The sequence below is a fragment of the Ambystoma mexicanum genome, chromosome 1p, assembly GCF_040938575.1.
Source record: "Ambystoma mexicanum isolate Mex_15411 chromosome 1p, UKY_AmexF1_1, whole genome shotgun sequence".
Taxonomy (NCBI): Eukaryota; Metazoa; Chordata; class Amphibia; order Caudata; family Ambystomatidae; genus Ambystoma; species Ambystoma mexicanum.
The window spans coordinates 58,074,450-58,080,037 of record NC_090921.1 but is presented as its reverse complement, the minus strand read 5'-3'; the positions used below and the strand labels follow the sequence as shown (position 1 = coordinate 58,080,037).

Here is a 5,588-nt window from a genome sequence, read left to right as displayed (position 1 = left end):
ACAGCCCTGGCCAGGTTGTCAGCTAAGTCAGGTGTTTTTTATATAGTTTTTTATACAGTGCACTGTATAAACTTTGTATATACTTTTAAAGACTTTTTACAATTTTTATAGAACTATTTTATAGAACTATATTTATATTGATAAAGGTGTGTTTTAGATACCCAACTGCTTAGGGTTAAGTTAATTGTATAAGTGTTTTGTGAAGTCCCCTTTTTTCTTTAAACAAGAAACTCTCAAAACCCTGCTGGTGTACCGGAAGAGAAAAGTATAAGTAAGCATACAAAAACTAAAAAGAACCGTGAACAAGGATTCATTTGTCCACCTTTCCTTTGGGGTGCCAGTTGCTTTAACCTAGTGGCTGTTTCCTTGGGGGTATTTAGGGAAAATCCTGCCCTAACCTTTGCTCATTCCTCCTCCACATCACAGCGAGCTCACCGGGGTGATCTTGGACCCAGGTAAGCAGGAGTTGGAGACTGGTAAGAGGTGGGACAAGCCTTCAGAAAAATTATATAATGAGTATATTACGTGACTGGCTACGCCGGTCTCCCAATAAGGTGCGGGTAGACCACCCTGCCCCCGCTACACAAGCATTGGCCAACAGGTTTGGGCTTTTGTCTAGATATGGGGAAAGGTACTTTAGGGACACTGTTGTAGTGTTATTAACTGCCCATTGATGGTAGCAGGTGTAAAATGGTGTGAATACCTGGGCATCTAAAACAGTGCCTGGCAAATGCCTAACACTTATACAAAATCCAAAACTTTTGGATTTGCCAGTGCGTGTTTTAACAGGACTTCATTGAAGGACACGTATAGTGCTTTTAAATAAAGTGACTGAATCTAGATGAGGTTAAGACGTTTATATTACATCAGAAGCAGCTTTAGAGCTCCAATTATGTCATACACTCTCAGAAGACGGCTTTGAAAAAACACTGGCTGGTACTTTGAGTGCAAAGTTTGATGGTACGGCTGGAATAAAGCAATATCACACAGTTCCCAGGAGGAGGTGTTTAGGGTGGGGAGGGGCAGGAACTGGGTAGGAATGGGCATAGGGATTAGCACAGTCATGGGCAGTCAATGGGAGGGCAAATAACAAAACAACACCTGCAAACGTGACTGAACCCGCTGGAAGGAAAAAAGTAAAGACAGCCCCGGACCCCGCGTCTGTCACATGGCACTCAGCTGGTTATAATGAATAGTTTGTAAAATAAAAAACTTGGCTACTAGTATCCTTCTCCCCCTCTGAAAGCATTTAGGATTGCTATAAGACAGCAAGTTCCTGTGCTCAATCTGACATGCAAAGGGCTCCTGGTAGAAAACAAGTAATTGGGCCTCATTATGAGTGTGCCAGTCGCATTAACAACGGTGCCGGTAAGCTACCGGCACCGTTGTAACCGGACCAGCACACTCTGAGTTCTGCAGGCGGGTGCCCCCCCCGGCCAGGACTGACCTGGCCGGCGGAACGGCACCCACCCACAAACCTTGACGGAGACAGTGGCACCATTATGAACGGAGCCGGTGCTTCCGTCCTCCCCATTCCCATTGAGTCCTATAATGAGGGCCCATTGGCTGTCAGGCCGCCTCTTCAAGCATGGTGGGAGAGATCAAAGAATGCAAGACAGAGAGCTGCCTCTCTGGGTACTGGAAGCTCAGCACTGCCCAGCAGGAGATATTAGGACACCATCAGAAGAAGGAAGCAGCATTCCTGGCCCACCAGCCACTGTGAGCCCAGCCTCACTGCCGGGAAAAGAAGATTGAATAGGATGGGGCATACCTCTACATCACTAGCCATGGCAGCATCGCACTGCCATTGCCAGTAAGCTGCCTCTACTCAGCCATTACCCAACATGCCTTGAAAACAATAATCCATGACTGGCTTGTGTGTTTCATCTTTCTTTTTTGACAGACTGCAGCTGTCCTTGAATAGATAACAATGCTAGTATAATATAGCGATAACTACTCTACAAAAGTGCAGGGATGAGTAGTCACTAAACCGCCTACTCAGTCTCACACTACGACAAACCAACAGTGACCCCATCATAAAGGTGAAACAGGCAGAGTTAGATCATGAACCTCCTTTGCCTTTTGTGACAACGTGGGCTAAGAGCAGGCTGTACTCTTAAAGAGGGGTGTGATTGCGATAACAGTAGCAACCCAAACTGCAATAGTACAATGACCCAAAATAAAATGAATAAAAGAATGTCCAATCACAGTCCCATACAAAATGTTGTCATCATTAAACAGACCAATATGTATTTAACTATCTAGAAAACACTAAAAATACTTGCCCCTCGTCATGATGCCTACACCGGGGACCCAGACCACATCCAGCAACCCCGGAAGCAGGCATCAAGTTATCCTAGCAAGCCCAACAACCCATGCGAGGGGCTATTTGGTTCCAATACTGGCGCCTCTGGCGCCAGGCTCATATGGAGAGTCAGTCCTGGCGCCATAGGCGCCAGGCTCATAGATTAAAACTCACCTGATGCAGACCATGCTGCAAACTTACCTGATGCAGACCATGCTGCAAGAGCTCCAAGCCAAAAGAGGCTTGGAAGGGACTACTTTACTTGGGGACTATTTTTTACTCGGGCGTGGCTGGGGAGGAATACTTACCTGGGACTACTTTGGAGGCTATTTAAACCACGCCCGAAGAGCAGCACACGCTTTGCGTTATGCTGCATCCAGCAGCGTAACGCTCATCGTGCCTGCAAGTCTGCATCCATCCTTCTGTCTCGAGTTTGGAGCTCCTAGAAAAAGGGAGAAAGAAGGAAAAAGGTTAGAACAAGAGCAATACCTTTGATCCTTACCTGAATTCCAGATCCATCGTGCCTTCGAGCCGGAAGAAAGAAGTTATTTTATGCCGCGCTGAACTCACCGGCCTTTGCAGCATCTTCACATTCCACCGCATCCTCCTGCATGTTCCCGCCGCACTCCGGCACCTAAGGAGAAGCCAAGAACAGCAAGGTGAGCCAAGGGAATACGCAAAGGAATATTAGTTACCCTCCCATAGACTTACCTGATTTTACCACCGGGGGTACTATGCCTCTTCACGGGTCGGGGCAGCTTCCACTGCATCTTCGCCGAACCCCGGCCCCTAAGGGGAAACAAAAGGACAGCAAGGTGAAACAAAGGGACTAACAAGGGGAACCCTCCTCACCACAATAAACTTACCTGATTTTACCGCCAGAGGTATTATTCCCCAAGACTTCATACTTTCTCTCAGCGCCTGAATAAGGGAGAAAGCAACAGGTTACATATTGACATTATTTTATCGAACTGTGTTGGAAAATACAAATCCATACCAGAAAACTACTGGTTGCCACGAGGAACTCTTCATTAGGATCAAGCTCCAACCTGCAAGGAATCGGACAAGAGTGAAAGTCAGGCATTTGAACTCTTACAAACTTTATACTTACGGCGTCTTGCCGGGAATCTCGGAGTCAATATTGTTCTGGAACTCACCAATTCCTTCGAGCCAGTGAAGCAACTGGTTATCAACGCGCCCCTGCGCTCAATGCAGTATGGAGAGCTCATCTTTTCAAAGAATCAGGTGAGACTATAAGAGGGGACATCAAAGGAGATCTGTGGGGAGAACAGCGGGGGTGGGGGGATTTACGCTCAACTCCACGGGTGGTTAATTCCCTTTCTCCATTTGCAGAAGAATATTCCTACGGGCCAAGCAAACGAAGCTAGGTGGTCCAGTCCAGTCCGTCATCTCGGTCCTAGGCGTCACATTGGTGGAGACCGCAGCTGTCCAGTTCCGATCGACGCCTCTGGGGGAGCCAAGTGAGCGTAACACCCCTGTAGAGAGAATACATTAAAAGAAGAACATATGTGTGATAGCTGTCTCGGTACTAGAACAGGGGTGAATAGGCAAAACATTGAAAAAGGATGTTTTTAGAAGAAGGTGTGAAGAGGGATGGGTAAAATTATACCCTCCTCCCCCTCCTTAAGGTATTTGATGTCGAAGAAGGCCAGAAGGTATTGTGAATGCCCATACTATTTCGGACCAATTCCTAGTGATCCAATGATCGATAAGTATGTCGAAAGGTACTCACTCAGCCAACCCTACAGACAAGGTGCAGTACAAAACTTCCCCAGAGTGGACGAGGAGCCTCAGGCTGCAACTAAAGAAACCTCAATTGACAGTATTGACTAAAGCGATGAGAAGCCAAAGCCCCTGACAATGTTAGAGACAGCACAACCTAGCTACGTTAGACAGGAAGCACACGTGCCATCCGTACATCGGAACTCAAACACTCACTTGAATACATGAAGAACACGAGCGTCAGTTCTGTAGTTAGAAGACAGATACATATACATACTGTCATTGCTTTTTTAAATTTTTCATTAGCTTAATACAGCAACGCAGAAACCGCAAGAAGCAAGAGATTCTGAACAAAGCTTGCAGATGCTTATATGCAATTAACCCTATGGTGCTGCAGGAGCAACTATGGGACCTGACAGAGCCAAGTGTGACTAACACATGGAGAATATAGAATAGCACGAACATGTAGAAGCACATTATGGCTTAGGAAAATTACAGCAGGCCACAAACCTCTCAGCAAGGGCTGAGCTGAGGTGAATTCAGGCTGAACAGAGAGCAAATGTGTGAGACATGACCTGCTGCCAAGGCCACCAGAAACGAACGACATTCCATTCCCTGAACGACAGTAACACCAGCTGCAATAAATGTGAATAATTCCTCATAATTCAGAGCTGCAGAAGCTCCAAATCATGGTTTCTGAACACGTGACCCGGCCGACTCAGACAATGAACCAAAACCAGAGCTGGGAAAGGGAGTCCATCCGATGACGCCAGACAGAAGCTTGCAACAAAGATGTTAAAATGGGAGACAAGTGTTGCACAAGATGAACAAGCACTCTCATAGTCTAAGGTGGTAGACACAAGTTACAATGCATACACATAGTCGTTCTTATTTTTTTTATTTTTTTTTTTTATATTTTTTTTTTATGGAACGCTTCACGAATTTGCGTGTCATCCTTGCGCAGGGGCCATGCTAATCTTCTCTGTATCGTTCCAATTTTAGTGTATGTGCTGCCGAAGCGAGCACCATAGTCGTTCTTATTACCTTGTGAAGGTACACCAAGAGCTGAGCACCATTGTGGTTCCCAGACCTGGGGAGATCAGCTCTAGCCAATCACAGCTCAGACTTCTAGGGGTGGGTAGCAACAGGCCAGAACCAATGGTAAGACCCTCACACTGCAACATTGTTTAGCAAAATGTAATTTGGGGATGGACCAGGCCAGCCACTTGACTTACCAGAGGCAGTAGACTAACATGTATAGGCCCTCATTACAACCCCAGTGGTAACCAATGGCGCTATTAGCACCATGGTTGCCACCGGTATTGTAACGGGTCCGCCATTGGTGAATGGGGAAATACCGCCCATTCCGAGGTTGGCAGGCGGTAATTCCCCATTCACCAATGGCCCTTCCCCATTCCCATTTTGCCCCCATAGGGCTTAATGGGAATGGGGAAGGCGGTAATTACGGTACCGCAAATTGCGGTACCGTAATTACCACGAAAGTCCCTTTGCGGGTTCCTTCTTTAACGGCTGGTAAAAC

At 46.6% G+C, this 5,588-nt stretch overlaps 1 non-coding gene across 1 annotated transcript; it reads right to left on the bottom strand.

Moving 5' to 3' along the window:
- Positions 1–4,967: 4,967 nt before the first annotated feature.
- Positions 4,968–5,074, bottom strand: LOC138461414 (U6 spliceosomal RNA). Its single transcript, XR_011264034.1, has one exon. It is a non-coding gene; the product is annotated as a U6 spliceosomal RNA (small nuclear RNA).
- Between the last annotated feature and the right edge of the window lie 514 nt (positions 5,075–5,588).